A 20,029-nucleotide genomic window follows, 5' to 3' on the forward strand; every position below is an offset into this window, starting at 1 on the left:
ATGGCATCCCTTAGTGACAGTCGGGGTTCCACATTAAGCCTGGTTGTAATTTTTATTTAGATGTTTTGCAGCCACAGCCTTTTTACGGGGTTGGACAGAATAAACTGTGGCCTGTGGTGAAATTAGAACAAGAAAGGGATTAAGTAAGGAGAGCTCTCGCTGGCATCTGTCGGCACGCTGGTGCTGAGTTTGATCCCGTTCTGAGAGTCCACTCTTTGCCGTCGCCTCATTCTGTCCACATTCTCATCCCAGGCCAGGGCGTCAAATTCCACCGCTTTGTCACCACACTTGGCACCACTTTTTTTTAACACACTGGGTATCAAAGCCAGTACCACTACGGTTACGGTACCTTTATAATCGGTACTCCCGGTACCAAAATGTAACGTAGATTTAGATGCCTCATTTAGGTACCATGCCCGAGTTGCGGAGTGATTGAAATGTCCGACCTCCGCTAACATTATCGTTTGGAGCACACCGCTTCAAATCCTCTTTCAATTAGAAAACCCACTTGAAATCTTCTTAAAAAAAAAAAAAAAAATGCATTACATTTACAGGCACTGTGTTAAAAGTATCGTTTTAGCACCGGTGTCGGGAAAATACGAAACGATACCCATCCCTACTGGGTACCCTTACTCGCCATTTTTCGAAGCCACCGGACACCACCTTTACGAGTTAAGCAATTTGCAGCCCTGAACCAGGGTTGTGACACAGAAAGTGTTTCCAGGCAACAAGTCACAGCATTAAACATGTAATATGTACAGTATTACCAAAATGATAGAGCCTTCGCCACAGCAGCCCCCAGGCTCTGGAACAACCTCCCCCTCCGTACTCGATCTGCTCAGAGCCTTGAGGCGTTTAAATCCCTGCTCAAAACGCACCTTTTCTCCCAGGCCTTCGACCTGAGTTGAGCCTTGCCCCTTGGCAACCTACCTCGTTATTTGTTTTTATTACTTGTATCTGCTACATTGCACTGCACCTTCTCCTGTAGCAGTGTATTCTGTACTTGTCATTTTCTTCCATATTTATTGTTTTATCTGTGAAGCACTTTGGTCGGCTTTGTCGTTGTAAACGTGCTCTATAAATAAAGTTGACTTGAATTTTCATGTGATTTTGAAGGTATTACCGTATGCTGATATTAGCCTATACTGTTGTGAAAACAGCAACCTATTAATGTCATATTATATTGTTAGAAGGTTACTATATTGTTCCAAAAATATTACAATACTATTACTTTGAGCCATCTTTAAATGTGTTTCCCTACTGTATTTGTTTGTGGCCCCTTATTACCCTGTTACATCACGATTTCAGACGGAAGAAATAAACTGAATAAACATCAGTCTAACATTACTCAGATATAGTCATATACTACTAAGATATTACCTGGTTATTACTTTGGTAATTACATAATTATTAACTCTTTATTATCACGCTATTACCCCGATTGCATGTTGTTACTGAGGTGTTACGTAAAGTGCTACTAGAAAATTCCAAATGAGTGACTCGTCAATGAGTTGCACATCACTGGTGTGCCCGTTCTTGCTGGGCACTGTTGTGCATCTCACCATCAGTTCAAAAATGGGAATGTCATGCCGATAATGGGTAAAATATGTTTCATAGAGGAGTAAACTGAAAAACACATAAACAACTCACTGAAGTATGCAGAGTTTCAGAGGATTAGAGACCAAAAAACAATCAGATAAACCTCCATAAAAGGCTATTTTGATCAGGATTCACTGCACGCATTTCCTCAATCTCACATCTAAGGAATGCTACAAAGTTTCATTGACAGAGAGAACTTTGTGTCTCAGGTGGTTTTTGGCAATAATTGGTGAAAAACATCAGACCTCTTAGATTACTTGTATATCATTAATGTATCCAACCAGAAACAACAGAATACAAGCAAACTTTTTTTTGTATTGCATTGCAGCTAACTATAGTTATATATTTCAAAATGACTATAACTATATAACTATAGATATATATTGGAGAACACAATCTTTCATGACTCTTGTAGCAATTTGTCACTCCTGTTGAAAGCTGAAGATTTAGCCCAGCTGACGTGCCTCTTCTTCCTCCTCATCACACAAAGTGATCCAGGGGCTGGGTTCTAATGACTGTTGACAGAAACCCACTAAACACACTGTTACTGTTAACAGACACCCCTTTCTCCACGCTTTCTCAGGTGCCTTTAGCCTTTAGCCTTTCTCCTTTGATAGAACACTCTCCCAGGAGCAGCATGCAGCTATGGGCCCTGGGGCGCATGCTTTCAGTACAACTTGGGAAATACAGTACAGTAGTACCGCCCAGGGCTCCAGGGCGGTAGTGCCACACTCTTAGAAAATAAGGTTCATTAGGGTGCTATATAGAACTTAAGGTTCTATATAATTTACCAAAGAACCCCATGTCTAAAAAGGTTCTATACAATTTCTGTAAGACAACAAAGAACCCTTCAAAGAACCCTTCTTCTTCTTAAGGTGTCGACTGATTGGTGGACCCCAAAGGGTTCTATTTAAAAAAAAAGTGGTTCTATATAGAATCCCAAAATGGTTCTATAATGTTTAAAAAGTGGTTCTATACAGAACCCCAAAATGGTTCTATAATGTTTAATAATCGATTAATTGATCGTTAACCTAACCAATTAATTGATTAAGGAAATTGATAAAAAAAATTGCATCCCTAATGGAGAGGGAGAGAGAGACTAAAGCATGGTGCTGGCATGGAGAGGGAGAGAGATACTGAAGCATGGTGCTGGCATGACACGGCCAATTGTGTCTGTCTGACCAACCCGGAAGTACCGCTGCCAGGAATTGAACCCGGGTCTCCGCGGTGGTAGGTGAGGGCTTTTTATCTCTACATAGTCTCAATCACTGGAACCAGGCTGAGGGTCTAAGCTCTGCCATTGGCTCCGACCATTTCAGTCGGAGCCAATGGCATGTCGCTCTCAAATGCCTCCGCCACTGTAAAACAACAACAACAATGCTAGCTAGCAAGCTAGCAACGTACATGCTGAGAATGGCAAGTTTTGATGAAGATTTGGATGCTGCAATAAAGCAGGTCTGCTTGGTACTTTCGGTGGATGGTTGTAAAGGTAACAGAGTCTTTTTCCAGACCAGAGTGAGAAGAGCAGCCAGACTCTTTCCTGTATAACAGAGATAGTCTGGTAGGCAAGACTAAACTCTTCACACCCAGACGCCAAAATCAATGTTGACGTGACATCCACAGTTTAGCTGTTATCTCCATCACGTCAGTGTTCTATAGCTGTTATCTCATCACTTCAGTGTTCTATAACTGTTATCTCATCACTTCAGTGTTCTATAGCTGTTATCTCATCACTTCAGTGTTCTATAGCTGTTATCTCATCACTTCAGTGTTCTATAACTGTTATCTCATCACTTCAGTCTTCTATAACTGTTATCTCATCACTTCAGTGTTCCATAGCTGTTATCTCATCACTTCAGTGTTCCATAACTGTTATCTCATCACTTCAGTGTTCCATAACTGTTATCTCATCACTTCAGTGTTCTATAGCTGTTATCTCATCACTTCAGTGTTCTATAACTGTTATCTCCATCACTTCAGTGTTCTATAGCTGTTATCTCATCACTTCAGTGTTCTATAGCTGTTATCTCATCACTTCAGTGTTCCATAACTGTTATCTCATCACTTCAGTGTTCCATAACTGTTATCTCCATCACTTCAGTGTTCTATAGCTGTTATCTCATCACTTCAGTGTTCCATAACTGTTATCTCATCACTTCAGTGTTCCATAACTGTTATCTCCATCACTTCAGTGTTCCATAACTGTTATCTCATCACTTCAGTGTTCCATAACTGTTATCTCCATCACTTCAGTGTTCTATAGCTGTTATCTCATCACTTCAGTGTTCCATAACTGTTATCTCATCACTTCAGTGTTCCATAACTGTTATCTCCATCACTTCAGTGTTCTATAGCTGTTATCTCATCACTTCAGTGTTCTATAACTGTTATCTCCATCACTTCAGTGTTCTATAACTGTTATCTCATCACTTCAGTGTTCCATAGCTGTTATCTCCATCACTTCAGTGTTCTATAACTGTTATCTCATCACTTCAGTGTTCCATAGCTGTTATCTCATCACTTCAGTGTTCTATAGCTGTTATCTCCATCACTTCAGTGTTCTATAACTGTTATCTCATCACTTCAGTGTTCTATAGCTGTTATCTCCATCACTTCAGTGTTCTATAACTGTTATCTCATCACTTCAGTGTTCCATAGCTGTTATCTCCATCACTTCAGTGTTCTATAACTGTTATCTCCATCACTTCAGTGTTCCATAGCTGTTATCTCATCACTTCAGTGTTCCATAGCTGTTATCTCATCACTTCAGTGTTCCATAGCTGTTATCTCCATCACTTCAGTGTTCTATAACTGTTATCTCCATCACTTCAGTGTTCTATAACTGTTATCTCATCACTTCAGTGTTCTATAACTGTTATCTCATCACTTCAGTGTTCTATAACTGTTATCTCATCACTTCAGTGTTCTATAGCTGTTATCTCCATCACTTCAGTGTTCTATAACTGTTATCTCATCACTTCAGTGTTCTATAACTGTTATCTCCATCACTTCAGTGTTCCATAGCTGTTATCTCATCACTTCAGTGTTCTATAACTGTTATCTCATCACTTCAGTGTTCTATAACTGTTATCTCATCACTTCAGTGTTCTATAACTGTTATCTCATCACTTCAGTGTTCTATAACTGTTATCTCATCACTTCAGTGTTCTATAGCTGTTATCTCCATCACTTCAGTGTTCTATAACTGTTATCTCATCACTTCAGTGTTCTAACTGTTATCTCCATCACTTCAGTGTTCCATAGCTGTTATCTCATCACTTCAGTGTTCCATAGCTGTTATCTCATCACTTCAGTGTTCCATAGCTGTTATCTCCATCACTTCAGTGTTCTATAACTGTTATCTCCATCACTTCAGTGTTCTATAACTGTTATCTCATCACTTCAGTGTTCTATAACTGTTATCTCATCACTTCAGTGTTCTATAACTGTTATCTCATCACTTCAGTGTTCTATAACTGTTATCTCATCACTTCAGTGTTCTATAGCTGTTATCTCATCACTTCAGTGTTCTATAACTGTTATCTCATCACTTCAGTGTTCTATAACTGTTATCTCATCACTTCAGTGTTCCATAGCTGTTATCTCATCACTTCAGTGTTCTATAACTGTTATCTCATCACTTCAGTGTTCTATAACTGTTATCTCATCACTTCAGTGTTCTATAGCTGTTATCTCATCACTTCAGTGTTCTATAACTGTTATCTCCATCACTTCAGTGTTCTAACTGTTATCTCCATCACTTCAGTGTTCCATAGCTGTTATCTCCATCACTTCAGTGTTCTATAACTGTTATCTCATCACTTCAGTGTTCTATAACTGTTATCTCATCACTTCAGTGTTCTAACTGTTATCTCCATCACTTCAGTGTTCCATAGCTGTTATCTCCATCACTTCAGTGTTCTATAACTGTTATCTCATCACTTCAGTGTTCTATAGCTGTTATCTCATCACTTCAGTGTTCTATAACTGTTATCTCATCACTTCAGTGTTCTATAACTGTTATCTCATCACTTCAGTGTTCCATAGCTGTTATCTCATCACTTCAGTGTTCTATAACTGTTATCTCATCACTTCAGTGTTCTATAACTGTTATCTCATCACTTCAGTGTTCTATAACTGTTATCTCATCACTTCAGTGTTCTATAACTGTTATCTCATCACTTCAGTGTTCTATAACTGTTATCTCATCACTTCAGTGTTCTATAGCTGTTATCTCATCACTTCAGTGTTCTATAACTGTTATCTCCATCACTTCAGTGTTCTATAGCTGTTATCTCATCACTTCAGTGTTCCATAGCTGTTATCTCATCACTTCAGTGTTCCATAGCTGTTATCTCATCACTTCAGTGTTCCATAGCTGTTATTTATTTTATTTATTTTATTTATTTTGTTTATTTTATTTATTTTATTTATTCGTTTATTTGTCAGCGACAATGCAAGACAACATTGTAACAAGTTACAGTAACATGAAACATATGCAATGCATATAGGATATCTAGCCAAGGCTAATTTGCAATCACCGTCCCTGGGTAGGCTTTTCTAATAAAAGACATAATCTAAACAATGTGCAAACATAAAAATTGTGACACGATCATGCAACATTTACAGTAGAATTATGCTACTACATCATACAAAATGTACAGTACAATTACGCAACTACATCAGTGATCAATGGTCGCAGGTTTGATTTTGCTTCAGCCAGTGTTTCACCTTTTCATTAAAGCTTTTCAGATTAGTTTGCATTTTTATATCTGTTGGTAGGGAATTCCACATGTGTATCCCTTTGACTGAAAAGGATGACTGACCGAAGGTAGTTTTGCATGGGCCACTCTACAATTGCCATTCGCTGATCCCCTTGTGGCAATTCTGTTGCTGTTTATTTTTGTGACATATGGTGAAAGTACGGCTGGGACGAGATTATTCACACATTTAAAAATCAATTTGACAAACGAAAACTTAATGAAGCTGTCAAAACTGAGCAGCTTGTACTTGTGTAGAATTATTCAGTGGTGCCATTTCATTTGTTTGTTTGAAGCTATCACTTCAGTGTTCCATAGCTGTTATCTCCATCACTTCAGTGTTCCATAGCTGTTATCTCCATCCACTGCAGGGTATCACAATCTAAACATATTACTGATTTCAGTTCCACAGCTGATTTCATATCAATTCTTTCCGTCCATCCATTATGGACTTACCAGGGTGAGGGTTTGCTCTAATTAGCAGCGTGAGGGTTGGCAGCTAAAAACTTCAAAACGGCTAAATGACATTTTCACTGATTTGGCGTTGACTTTCACAGCATTACATTGTTTTGAAGGGTTAGCTAAGTAGGTAGCATTAATAAAAGATAAAGAGGAAAAGGCAATAAAATGACCTCAGAGCCTAACGATGGATGCAACCGTGCTCCAAGCATGGAGTGTTTCTAATAAAAGAGAACTGGGAGGTTTTGCATGTTTGGAATCAACTTCTCAATCCATGTTGCCGTCGCCAGGTGGAACCAATCAAAGCAGCAGGGCAATAAGGAAGCGTGGAAATCTGATTGGGTGCTGATTGACTGACTTTCCCTGCATGGTCGCTCGGTAGCCAATGAATGGACTCCTGGTGACTTGTTGATGGTATTTCTCACAGTGTGAATTAGTGGAAACAAAACTATAAACTCCACAGTGCCACTGTCACCATGTCCCTGTCATCACCGTCACCATGTCCCTGTCATCACCGTCATTATGTCCCTGTCATCACCGTCACCATGTCCCTGTCATCACTGTCACCATGTCCCTGTCATCACTGTCATCATGTCCCTGTCATCACTGTCACCATGTCCCTGTCATCACTGTCACCATGTCCCTGTCACCGGGTTTGATGCATAAAACCAGTAACGGAAGGGATTTCAAAGCCAAGGTCACATAGAGTTTGCATGCATGCTTTGTGTGTGTGTGTGTGTGTGTGTGTGTGTGTGTGTGTGTGTGTGTGAGAGAGAGAGAGAGAGTACGTGCATGTGTCTGTCTGTGTGTGTCTGTGAGAGAGAGAGTGTGTGTGTGTGTGCGTGCGTGCCTGTGTCTGTGTGTGTGAGAGAGAGAGAGTGCGTGCGTGTGTGTGTCTGTGTGTGTGTGTGTGTGTGTGTGTGTGTGTGTGCGTGTGTGTGTGTCTGCATAAGGGAGTGTGTGTGTGTGTGTGTGTGTGTGTGTGTGTGTGTGTGTGTGTGTGTGTGCGTGCGTGCGTGTGTGTGTGTCTGCATAAGGGAGTGTGTGTGTGTGTGTGTGTGTGTGTGTGTGTGTGTGTGTGTGTGTGTGTGTGTGTCTGTGTTCTTGTGGCTTTATAACCTTGATCAGATAAAGAGCTGCTGTGGAGCTTTGGAAGGAGACTAAAGACGACAATTACACCACAGTGGAAAGACCAAATGGTCTGATTTAATATCTGAGAGGGAGAGAGAGACACAGAGAGAGAGGGAGAGAGGAGGAGAGTGAGAGAAGTTTATTTATTTGCACATTATTAAAATCAAAAACAGACGAAAGAAAAGAAAAATATTCTGCCAGTTGAGACAGGAAAACTTAAAGCTTGGCTCTCTACCTAATAAATTAAACCAATATTAATAAGAATCCAAACAAAGCATAGAAGACAGAGGGCGAGACAGAGAGAGAGAGAGAAGAGAGAGGGGGGAGACAGAGGGGGGGAGAGAGAGAGAAACAAAGCAAAGATAAAGCAGATAGAGGGAAGAGAGACGGGGAGAGAGTTAAAGGAGTGGGGAAAGTGGGACAGAGTGGGGACAAGAGTGGGACAAGAGTGGGACAAGAGTGGGGACAAGAGTGGGACAAGAGTGGGCAAAGTGTGACAGTAGAACTAAATGGGAAAAGAAAGAATGAAAGAGAAGCTCTTTGGAGTGACACACAGCCAGAGAATTTAAAGCCACAAGAAACACATGTGTGGTTTCTCTACGGTTGTGTTGTCCTGTTCGACTTTCTCACAGGAAATGGTCATATAAATATTCAAATAAATATTTTATGGTCACAAAATGACCATAAAAAACATGACTGTGGAGGATTGTTGTTCCATAATACCCAATGACTCAAGTATGACCAGCCTTTTTGAACAAAATCTCATTCCCCGCTGGAATTTCAAAACATAGGGCGTCCGGGTATAGTGCAGCCGCAGATTCCCTGCCTGCCAACGCGAGGGTCCCAGGTTCGAGCCCCCATGTTACCTCCGGCTTTGTCGGGCATCTGTACATCCGTATTTCCATAAATTACAGTAAAAACTCTCCCCTATTGACAAACTTTAGAATGACTGAGATACTGTAGCTCTCTCAGACCAACACTTATGACTATTTTAATGTTATGTGTCGAAAACATTCCACAACATTCCACTTTCTCCAGTGACATTTTTGGGGGGCTGGCCGTGAGCCTCGCGGAGGGCTTCCAGTATGAGGCTTAACTCCTCCTCCTCTATCCCATCCTGTGTTTGACTGGATTCTACATGTAAGTAGGTCGTAGGTTTAGCCTAAGCTTACATGTATGTAGGTCGTAGGTTTAGCCTAACTTTACATGTAAGTAGGTCGTAGGTTTAGCCTAAGCTTACATGTGTGTAGGTCGTAGGTTTAGCCTAACTTTACATGTAGGTCGTAGCTTTTCCTGTGGCGTAAGATACACATCTAATGATGTCAGATCAGGGACAGGCAGAGACAATAGACAGAGGCACAAAAGGAGGGGTGACCAAAAGGCAGAGGGGGTGCATGATCATCCTGCAGAGAGAGACAGGGAGATGGAGAGAGAGAGAGAGAGAGACACAGGGAGATGGAGAGAGAGATGGAGAGAGAGAGAGAGAAAGAGAGAGAGACAGAGAGAGACAGAGAGATGGAGAGAGAGATGGAGAGAGAGAGAGAGAGAGAGAGATAGAGGCAGAGAGAGACAGGGAGATGGAGAGAAAGATGGAGAGAGAGATGGAGAGAGAGAGAGAGAGAGAGAGAGAGAGGCAGAGAGAGACAGGGAGATGGAGATAGAGATGGATGGAGGAGAGTCAAGGCTGCTTGGTGGAAAAGAGAAGAGACAGGGCTCCACAAGGCCATGACCACAGCCTGCGAAATGTGCAACAGATGCTCTCTCTCTCTCTCTCTCTCTCTCCCTCCATCTGTGTGTGTGTGTGTGTGTGTGTGAGAGATTGTGAGTGAGTGAGTGAGTTACAGGCTGTTTAGTGGCACGCCATCATCGCCATGGCAACATAAGTTTATCTGCACATCGTAGCACTGACACCTCAGCTGCCCACTGCTTTCCCCCAAGACCAACGTTACACACACAGATTCTCACACACAGACACACACACACACACACACACACACAGACACACACACACACACACACACACACACACACACACACACACACACACACACTCACAGACTCACACACACACACACACACACACACACACACTCACAGACTCTCACACACACACACACACACACACACACACACACACACACACACACACACACACACTCACACAGACTCACACACAGACACACACACACACACACACACACACACACACACACACACACACACACACACACACACACACACACACACACACACACACACACACACTTAAAGTCCCTGGAAACCAGAAATATTTTATTATTATTTAGCATTTTGAGTTCATCACATCACAGGACCCTATGTTAATAAGCCACCAGCCAAATTTGAACGATGATGAACGTTGCAAAGTATATAAATTTAGGTTTGACAGTCGTGGCAAAACTCATGAGAATCAATTATTTTTTAGAGTGTATTTTCTCCCGCGGACTGTGTGGGCGTGTCCCGTCTGCAGCAGGGAAATTTCTCTCTGTCTCTCTCTCTCTCTCGGAGAGAGGAAAGAGAGAGAGTGTGTGTGTGTGTGTGTGTGTGTGTGTTCGCGCGTTGCTGAGAGGAGAAGAGATCTCCGTCCGTTCTTTGCCCCCACAGCGCTCGCTCTCTGTCTCCCTCCCACTTTTGTGTGCTGTTTGTGTGCTGTGTGTGCGCTGTGCCTCTCTCTCTCTCTCTCTCTCTCTCTCTCTCTCTCTCTCTCTCTCTCTCTCTCTCTCTCTCTCTCTCTCGCTCTCGCTCTCTCTCTCTCTCGGGACTAGTGAGAGAGAGAGAGCAGCATAGCGCTCGACACAGCCTGGTGACGCGAGGTTGGCGGAGCACAGAGCACGGAGCAAAACCGGAGAACAGCCGCAACGCAACGCAAATGCAACCAGTGCAATCCCGGCGTTACTCACACACACACACACACAGTAGGGCGGGTTGCGTGCGTGTACAAAGGTTATATAGAGCTTATGACGTCATAAGCTCCTGCATTTTAGCACCTCGCGCACTGCTCTCTTCAATGAGGAAGTATCTTGTAGAATCTTGTAGAAAAGTGTCGATTTTAAGGCTTTGGGTTGAAAGTAATGTATAATAATTTCGGAGGCAGACAATTACTAACATAAGACCCTAAATAACATAGTTAGAACGTTTTTGTGGATTTTGGTTTCCAGGGACTTTAAGGCTTGAACCAAGCCAACACGTGATCCACATGATCTTGAGTGACCATAAAACATTCGGTTTAAGCGAGAACAAGAAATAACGGTGGGGAAAAATCTATTTCACCCACCATCTAAACCAATTTAAGATGGATTTCATTTTTTTTTACAAGGATTTGAAGTGGCGTGGTCCAAATGATAATGGCTGGGTTTCCCAAAAGCTTCTTTGCGCTAAGAAGCTAATTCAACCCTTCTTAAGGCCCCCTTAAGAAGCAAACGCGTTTCCCAATTGCTTCTTTACGAAGGCATGCGTTTCCCAAAAGCTTCTTAGCGCTAAGAAGCTTCTTTGACCCTTCTTAAGGCTCCCGTAAGAAGCCAACGAAGCCAACGCGTTTCCCGATTGCTTCTTAGCCTAAAATTATCTTCCAATTATCCTCCGTTAAGAAGGCTGCGTTTCCCAAAAGCTTCTTAGCGCTAAGATGATCTTTCGTTAAGAAGGTTTTGTAAGAAGGGTCTGGAGCCTTCTTAACACCTTCTTAATGACAAAACACTGGCAGATCCAGCCGCGTCAGGCAAAAGGAGATACTTGTGTCCACTGTTCCTCTTGTGTTTTTCCCTTTTTCCTTTCTTTCATGCACCCTTTAGTGTTTAAAATTGGGGAACACTTGAAAATCTCCCCTGTATGTATGGTTACTTGTGTTTTAAATGTTTTACCGTAGGCTATATTTCTCTAATCAGAATGGATTCCTTTTATAATGTTGTGGATTCATATAGCACCTTTCACAGAACCCAAGGTCGCTTAAATTCTGTAGTGTTTCTCTGTTTTGTTGTATGCTGTGTATATAAAGCAATTTGAACTGCAGTCCATGTCTGAAATAAATAATGTTTAATAAAGTTTAACATGACCATGATTAGGTGTTAACAGTGTTTCTCAACCACTGAGTCGTGGCCCACTGCTGGGCTCAGAGTGCCATCAAGTGAGCCGCTCCAGTTAAGATGCTTCTTAAGAGCCTTCTATTTTTTTTATTTTTCTCGACTGTTAAGAAGGCGTTTGGGAAACACTTCTTTGGAGCCTTCTTAACTCCTTAAGAAGCTTCTTAACTCCTTAAGAAGCTTCTTAACTCTTAAGAAGCTTCTTTGTTGGGAAACTCAGCCAATGTTAGTCAAGGTGCTTGCGGTGCCGGTTTCGGAGCACTGGGCACCGGATATTTCACTCAGCAGCTCGGGCATTGTACCTTAACTCATTCTCTGCCAAAGACGTACCCGGACGTACTTTTAACAATGGCGTTCTGTGCCAAAGACGTACTCGGACGTACTTTCATGTTTTGGGTGTTTACATTACATCAGACACTTTCCCAGCCTGTGACATTGTTTCAAGTCAAACTGATAAAAGGAACCCGCTAGTTTAGTATTTATGGGTGGAGCCTGTGGTCGAAACAGAGTCCGAGAGTTCTCGGATGGCGACGATGGCGAGGAAGACGCCGGCGTTTTTGTTGTTGCTGCACGACGGAGCGCCATGGCGACGAGGCTCCCCTTCACAGCGTTCTGATCCGTCTACAGATGAATCGGAGGAGGAGAAATGGGTGCCACTTGGAGAGAGCGATGACGATGGTAAAAAGTAGCCTATTTTTTGTATCGCGTTTGAGGTGAAATGATCACACACACAACATTCGAGTATAATTGTCATGCATTGTTTATAACTTATGCCGCCGGCATGACTCGCTTCACGTTTCCTCTTGCCAGCTCTCCCTCTCAAGGGAGAGCTCTGTCACACTCAAGGGAGGGGGAATCACATGGATACGTCAAACGCGTCAAACCGCGTCACACACCCGTCCCCAGCAACCAAGGCGAAACATGTGTCACATAAACATTTCAAAGTTTACAGCACTAACGTAGCTATTGTGTGATCTTCTGTGCTAACGTTAGTTATGAGAGGTAACGTGACAGCAGGTAACGTTACAGCACTCGTTATTCCTGTGTGTGTGTGTGTGTGTGTGTGTGTGTGTGTGTGTGTGTGTGTGTGTGTGTGTGTGTGTGTGTGAGAGAGAGAGAGAGAGAGAGTGTGTGAGTGTGACCACATAAGGGTTTGTTCCATTTGTTTATGCTTTTATCAAGCTAAGCTAAAAATCCACATGGCAACTGTAAAATACATTCTCTTATTTTTTATTTTTTATTTATTTATTTGGGAAAACAAATACTGTATATGTCTGATGTGTCACTGAGGCAAAAAATAAAAGGCTCAAAAGAGAGTTCTGCTTGAAACGGTGTCCTTTACTAAAAACCTCTTTTTCTCATATTTCTGTCCCAAGGAGGGCATTTTTAGTGAAAACAAGCTAACTTCCACTGCTTGTAACTAAACAAGGAAACATGGGAGAGTTTCAGTTTTTTACAAGGGGTAAGAAGAGAGTCTCTGCTTTATTGTGAGATATGTTGTGTAATTTTATTCCTAGCACAGAATATTCTGTGGGTCCTGGAAGATCAGGAAATATGCTCAAAATCCTGGCACTGGGAGCACACAGACCGAAATGACCCTGGCAGAGAATGAGTTAATGATGCACCTAATTCTACGTCAGTACCGCTACTACCGGTTATAAAGGTACCATGGTACCGGGTTTCGGTACCCAACCCTACTTAGGTCTTTTGGTTTCACGTGATACCAGCATCTCCATATAGTCCATGGGCCAAGGCAAAAATCGGTACCACCTGAGGTGACCGCACAATTTTGTTATTTTTGTCTTCCTACATGTCTCTAGTTTATATTTTGGTATGATAACCCTGCCGATTTGGTAGCTTAAGGATAGTTATCACTAAACAAACCTACCCCCATATAAATGACAAAACCCTGATTTCTGTGTATTAGTCCAGATGATATGTGAAAATGATGTTCCCTTTTTCATAAAAGCATGAAACTTGGTACGCTTATAGTTTGGGGCCCTGTACAGTTTCAGAAATTGAGCCATCGCAAAAATGCCTTGTGGCAGCCATTTTAATTTGCCATAAGCAAATTATGTAGTTTGCATCATATCTCCTGAACCACACACTGAAAAGGAGATGTCTATCCCAACGTTTTCATGGTCAAGGATTACAATGATACCATATAGAACATCATAAACTGTTAAAGTGACTAATCCAATGGTGAATTTGATGACGTTGTGAGAAGGAAATGACAGTATCTGATAACCGATGCTATAACTTCAAAGCCATGACCATTCTCTGGCTAAGATGTTTTGATGAGTGATTTGACTTATATAGACCTTTTGTTAAAATAGCGCCCAGGTCCCTCCTAAAGATCCTGGGATTTTCCTTGCCAGATGGCCAAATCCAAGATGGCCACTGGCGCCATGTTAAAAAATTGACTTTTGACCCAGAGCACATAGAATAATGTATGAAGACACTTTTCGGTGTAAGTGAACCACGAGGAATCCGATTCTGACATCAGTTTGACATTATGGCATAGTTTTGTCCCATAATTCCAAGATGGCTGCCATCCAGTATTGTGGAAATGTAACTTTTGAATGGGAAGGTATACTGTGCGTTTGGGGTTTACCACAAGGAAGGAGATTAACAATGGTGGATGTTTTGGGAGTCATTTCAGAATTATGTTCACTGAAAAGATGTTAATGTCAACACCCATTTTACCTTGGTACTGCTGTACCAACTACCCCCAGGATTTCTTGCATTAAAATATTTAATGAATGTATGACAAGATAACTAAAATAAGCTCTTTTTATTAGCTGTAGCTATAGATTCTGAATCATCAGATTCCGCTCATCATCTTTAGCCAAGTATGCTGTGTCATACCGGTCGATCACACAGATGATATGTCAACATCACCATGGCGGGCAAGGATGATGGATGACACCATGTGGACATAGTCCGACCACTTGTATGGGGTGCCATCTTGTGTCTGCCGATCCAATTGCTGATGGAGTTGCCATCCTCTCTAGATCATGCCCATGTCAACAAGAGTGATGTAGGGTTCTTGCAGCCCTACAGATTGGAGATAGAGCTTCTAGATGCGCTTGCTCTTCTGCGTCTTCCTGTATGTGCTGTTGGAGTTGAATAAGGCCACACATTCATCAAAAACACAATGTTCCAGCAACTCGTGGTGGTTTACAAGTTGACCACAACCAGGTCAATCACTGCCTTGGAGCGCTCCACTCCATCTCAGCAGCTCCTACCTTGAGTTCCTCCCCGCGTAGTCTCGCTTGCCAGACTCCCTCCCTACAATGGCAGAGTCTGGCTGCTAATACCTCCACCCTGGTATAGGGGAAAAAGGCTCCGTTCACCTTTACAATTATCCACCAAAAGTATCAAGCAGGCCTGCTTTATTGCACAATCCAGATCCAACCGTTTTCAGCATGTAGCATCGAGCTAGCATTGTTGATGTTGTTTCACAGTACAGGCATTTGAGATAGACAGATTCAACAAGGAGGGAGTGGAAACGAAATCCATAAATGGTCGCCACCAGTCAGTCAGAGCGGGTTGGAGCATGCATGCAGGGCGGAGGGTGTGAGATGATTGTGATGCTGCAGACGCAAAGTGCCGCTGTGTGTAAATTCAGCTCGAGCCGGACCCTGGCCATTCACACCAGACGCACTGCTTTGCTCCACGCCGGTGACAACTTGTACTGACTTCCTATCTGGCTTCACACAATCACTCACGGGCCTCACACAAAAATAGATCAGACGCCGAAACAATCTCTGCATGGGGCGAGCCGGCCGCATCACGGCTGGTCTGACTGAACGGTCTAATGTGGTAACAAGTCAAGTGCGCCAAAATAAAACTGGCTGCGCTTCCAGATGCTTCGTCACTTCAGCGTCTGGTGTGTTTGCACCTTTTCGCATCCATTTTGAGCCATGCCTGCATGTGTGAGTTCAACTCCTTCCCGTTTGACCTGGCCTCCCCAACCCTCCGCACCCTACAGTCTGCCTGCCTCTGATGAACTCATTGCAGACTTAAAATCAGCTCATGCTGCAGGAGAGGAGAAGTTGACCAGATTCTTGCAAGTCCCAGGGGCCCTATCTTCGCAAAAGTGGTACGCCGCGCGCAATGCAAATTGGGGCCGTGCACAAGCGCATGCCTGTTGTAATTTTACTGGACATAGGCGTCCCACAATCAGGCGTTTCTGCGCAGAATACGGGGCAGCACCTCTTACGCCCTAAAAAAAGCACCTCTTACGCGTTAAATACTCCACTGCGCTTGAGCGCACCATAATCTCTATGCTGTGCAGTGCAGCGCAGAGTAAAATTCCTTTTGGATATGTCATTACACACGGACGTGCCACGCCAGGACATCAAATTCTGCTGCTAAAATTGGATATTAGCAGATAATTCAGTGAGGCAATCAACTATAACTCACTGAGAAACTTTTATCACATCGCAAAGAGGGAAATTAATTGAGAAAACTTGTTGGACAATGGACATAGGCTATTCACCTTCACCTATCCCATAGTCTCGCTGGCCAGCCTCCCCTCCCACGCAGGTCTCCATAGTGGGATTGCGATGGGCGGCGCGTAGCGACAGTGCCCTTGGAAAATAGTTTCCAACAATCCAACTTGCCCTTTTCAGCGTGTAGCAATGAGCTAGCGTGTAGGTTTCTGCCGTTAGTTTGCTAGCTAGTTAGCGTTGTTGTTTTCACTGAGGCGGCAGGGCACTATTTACAGCGACACACAGGGAGGAGGGAGCGGAAGCTGCTCTGATTGACGTGGTCGGAGCCAATGACAGAGTTTGTAATAAGCCGGGAGCAGACATCCGGCAGCCACTGAAACAGTCGCTCCAATGGGGACCAGCTGTAGAGCAGGGGAGGGCTTATCCCAGTTGCCTGTTTCCGTGGCGCCAGACTCCTCTCCCGGGAGGGGAGGCTGGCCAGCGAGACTAACATAATTATGAAATTACCCTCAAAACACAATAATTGTCATTACTAAACCATGTTTGGTAGGCATGGATTTGCAATTAAAATAGCTATAATTCACCATTGTTAATCTCCGTCCTAAAATCAAAATCAACTCTAAAAATGGTAAACCCCAAACACCACATATGTATATGTTGCCATTCAAAAGTTAAGTTTTCACTCTACCAGTAGCGGCTCCAGCCAATTGTGCCTGGGGGGGCTAAGGGGGGGCTTAAATATTTACAGCAGGGGCTAACTTTTTCTACATAAATAGACAGTGGTTCTCTTCTCAACCTGTGGTACAGGTACCACTGGTGGTACGCGGGGGCCCCTCCCTCTCATACATTCATATGGTGGTAATTTCTCAGGTACTTGTGTAAAAAGGTTGAGAAACACTAATATAAGAAATTATAATAATATGATAGGGTGTGAATTAGGCTCTACTATTAGACAAGGAGGGCCCACTGCTTTTCCTTTGAGAGCCAAATCGCCAACCCAACATTATGCATGTAAGTGCTTCAATGAGCTGAAGACTGACTGTGTATTTAGCCCTTTGTCACACTGTATATGTTGAGACTGATGAGTCCAGTTACACAAGGCTATATGCAGCACACACATTTAGATGGTAAATCAAGAGTTTATATTCACAATTTACACAAAAGATTTAAAATGTGCTATATTTTAGAGACAAATTAGGCTAATCACTGCATATAGGCTATATGTAAATACACAGGCACATCCATTCATCAATAGTCTGTGCCAGAGTAAATTGATAGATTGCACTTTATAACAATCACGCCAGTGACAACAAGACTGTATAGTGACTGAGGCGTTTTTTGATACTTTTATCAAAACAGTGTCCGCCCTGAGCCTGGGAGGTTGTGTGAGTTCGATCACCAGGCGAGTCATACCAGACTATAAAAAATTTACACAGCAGAGCAGTCAGACAAAGAGGAGTGCACAGACACTCCCCCAGCCACACAGTCACACACAGCCCCTTACCTGACGTTAGTCTGCCAGGACTCATGTCATGACATGTAGCTTTCTGCTCAGTCAGCGACAGACAGCGTGCTGTCAGTATGTAAAAAACAACGAAACAAGCCATGTGCCGCGTGTCCGTCGGTGTACAGCGCAGACAGCTCCCGAACAGAGAGAGAGAGAGAGAGAGAGAGAAACAAGCCTTGTGTGCAGCAGCCTACCTGGCTAACATCAGTGCGCTCGATCCTGTCCAGTCCAGTGTACAAAGCAAAATAAAGTATCTCCTTTGTGATGGCCATCAACATAAACGCTTGATCAATATAAAGGCGCGCGATACTAACGCTAGACGCTTGTTTTATGTCCATTTTCCGTAGATATTGACCTATGATATTGACATGTATGTAAGGAAATTTAAGTTCCGCGGACCAGCTGAGAGAGAGACGCTTTGAGATGGAGCAGGCCACTTTGAGCAGAGCAGAGGGGAGGTCCTTCTATCACACCATGCCATAATCACTTGCCAGTAGGGTGAGAACCCCTCCATAACAAATGGGCCGGCCCGGTGCTCAGACAGTGCTGTGCTGTGTTCAAGGACGCTGGGAATTTTCACTTCTACTATGATATTAGCCTAGTTTAGTTGTATACATTAAGTTTTTGTTTTTCTCCAAAGAAATTTCCAGGGGGGGCTTAGGGGGGGCTTGGCTAATTTCAGGGGGGGCTAAAGCCCCCCCTAGCCCCCCCCTGGCGCCGCGCATGCACTCTACTGGATGGCAGCCATCTTGGAATTCTGGGGCAAAATTATGTCAGAATGTTAAACTGAACAGAATCAGATTATTTGTGGTTGACTTACACTGAAAAGTGTCTTCATACATTATTCTAGGTGCTCTGGTTCAAAAGTAAATTTTTCAAGATGGTACCAGTGGCCATCTTGGATTTGGCCGTCTGGCAGAAAGTCGCAGGATGTTTGGGAGGGGCCTGGGGGCTATTTTAACAAAAGGCCCATAGAAGCCAAATTACTCATTAAAAAATGGTAGCCAGAGAGTGGTCATGGAATTGAGGTTATAGCATCAGTTTTTAGAAACTGTGATTTCCTTCTCACGTCATTAAATTCACCATTGATTAGTTACTTTAACAGTTTATGATGTTCTATATGGTATCATTGTAATCCTTAACCATGAAAACATAGGGATAGACATCACCTTTTCTGTGTTATCATGTGTGGTTCAGGAGATATGATGCAAACTACATAATTAACTTATGGCGGAATTAAAATGGCCACCACGAGGTGATGGCTTAATTTCTGAAGTTTACAGGGCCCCAAACTATATGCGTACCAAGTTTCATGCTTTTATGAAAATGTGAACATGATTTTCACATATCATCTGGACTAATACACAGAAATCAGGGTTTTGTCATTTATATGGGAGAAGGTTTTTTTACAGAGTGATAACTATCAATTAGCTACCAGATTGGCAGGGTTATCATACCAACATATAAACTAGAGACATGTAGGAAGACAAAAATACAAAAATTGCGCGGTCCCCTTAGGTAGTACCGATTTCATCATTGGCCCATGGACTAATTGCATTGTATCCTTCTCAAAACACCACTGAATTCACCATTAACTATTCATGTGAACAGTTTATGATGTTGTATAGGGTGTCATTGTAATCCCTGACCATGAAAACATAGGGGTAGACATCACATTTTCTGCGTTATCATGTGTGGTTCAGGAGATATGATGAAATCAGGGTTTTGTCATTTTTTGGGGGTAGGTTTGTTTACAGAGTGATAACTATCCTTAAGCTACCAAATCGGAAGGGTTATCATACCAAAATATAAACTAGAGACATGTAGGAAGACAAAAATAACAAAATCGTGCGGTCACCTCAGGTGGTACCGATATGTCAAAATTTCAGCCTTGGCCCATGGACTATTATAGCTCTAGAAGAGCTCGCTACAGCTTCTGAAAAACAGTCATATCAGCTGCGGATGTGGGCGGCCTCCATGGGCCCTGCAGAAAACGTTGGCCTTCTCTCCCCCCTTTTATGG

This window comes from Poromitra crassiceps (assembly GCF_964638095.1).
Source record: "Poromitra crassiceps genome assembly, chromosome: 25".
Taxonomy (NCBI): Eukaryota; Metazoa; Chordata; class Actinopteri; order Beryciformes; family Melamphaidae; genus Poromitra; species Poromitra crassiceps.